Source organism: Apis dorsata, unplaced genomic scaffold (genome assembly GCF_000469605.1).
Source record: "Apis dorsata unplaced genomic scaffold, Apis dorsata 1.3 scaffold_82, whole genome shotgun sequence".
Taxonomy (NCBI): Eukaryota; Metazoa; Arthropoda; class Insecta; order Hymenoptera; family Apidae; genus Apis; species Apis dorsata.
This window is the reverse complement of record NW_006263380.1, coordinates 884276-885675: the sequence shown is the minus strand read 5'-3', so window position 1 is coordinate 885675 and position 1400 is coordinate 884276. Positions and strand designations below refer to the sequence as shown.

Genomic DNA, 1400 nt, shown 5'->3' with positions numbered 1-1400 from the left:
TTTTTTTTTTTTTTTTTTTTTTTTTTTTTTTTTTTTTCTTTACGAAGGAATCGTTTCTACAATTAACATTCGATAATCTCTTTCTTTCGCCGCGAATAAAAAAAAAAAAGTGTGATGTAATATGCCCGAATCGAGAATTAATTTGAGAATATCAAAGTAATAATCCTTTTTTTAATATTAATTCAACATTTCGGTAATAACTCCTTTGTAAAAAATTCAATTTTCTTCGATACCGTTGTCGAATAAAGTGAAATAAAAAAAATGAAAAATATAACATCGATTGTAATAATGACCGAATTAATTCGAAATTTCGAAGTGAACGTAGAACGAGCCGCGCATCGACGCAATGTGAAGTACTTATGATTGCGAGCGAAGAAATCCTTTTTAAAATTAATTATAAAATAAACGTTTCTCCTTTGTCGAATCGAGCAAAAATTCAATTTTCTTCGATACTGGTGTCGAATAAAATAAAACTAAAAAAAGGTATTACGACATCGATTGTAATAACGATTATAATATTATATAATCGAATTAATTGGAAATTTCGAAAGTAACGGCGCATCATTATGAGATAGAATATTTGTAATCGTATTCGCGAAGGAATCCCATTTAAAATTAACTTCAACGTTCGAACAATCTTGCTTCGATGGGGCAAAAATTAAATTTTTCGATACCCTGGCGTGGAATAAAATTAGAGATATCGATCGTAATAATACAATTCGAATCATCGAGATTGAATTCGAAATTTCAAAGTAACGGGAGGGGATGGAATAAACGCGAAGCGAGGAGAAATAACTTGTTTCGAGTTGAAACGTTGCTCACAGGAGGCTGTTGGAATTTTTTTTCAGATGGAAACGAAGGGGGAGAGAAAAAGTAATTGCAAAGTGGCGATGATCCCCTGCTACTAACAGAGTGTGGAGAATTAACCGAGTTGTTGAAGTGAGAGCCGCATTAACGTGTTATTAACGTCATGTAACCAACATCGCGAAAGTAATCATGGAGAAGGTATGCAGGCCTGCTTGGAGTAATCCTCGACCCATCAAGGGTAAGTCGATTTTCCTTTCTTTCTCTTTTTACCAACCAATCTTATCGTTTATTTATTTATCGATTAACCGCATGCGCTTTTCTCTTCTCTTTTTTTTGCCTCTCCGCGGGAGAGAAGAAACGAGCATAATCATCTTGTCCCGTTCCCAGGGCAAATGTTTCTTCGCGGACGGATCAATTACGAGTAATAAATTGGCGATCAAAGAGATCAGACGCCGGAAATCGGATCGAAAGCAAACCTGGAATCGAATCGAAAGCAAACCTGGAATCGAATCGATTTAGTTGGATCGAAACAAAATTGAATCGTATAATTCGATATGCTCGATCGAGGATGATCGACGATGAAATCGAAGCTC

The 1400-nt window shown here is 35.2% G+C and overlaps 2 protein-coding genes across 2 annotated transcripts in view; both read left to right on the top strand.

The window, feature by feature from the left end:
• LOC102679901 overlaps window positions 1-1400 on the top strand; it is a 54671-nt gene that overhangs the window by 18851 nt on the left and 34420 nt on the right. The window lies entirely within an intron of this gene.
• Window positions 1-1400, top strand: part of LOC102675441 (coiled-coil domain-containing protein 137) — a 62667-nt gene that overhangs the window by 29061 nt on the left and 32206 nt on the right. Inside the window, exon 6 of the transcript XR_421058.2 lies at window positions 849-1045. The gene's annotated coding sequence lies outside the window, so the exon portion shown is untranslated. The remainder of the gene's footprint in view (window positions 1-848; window positions 1046-1400) is intronic.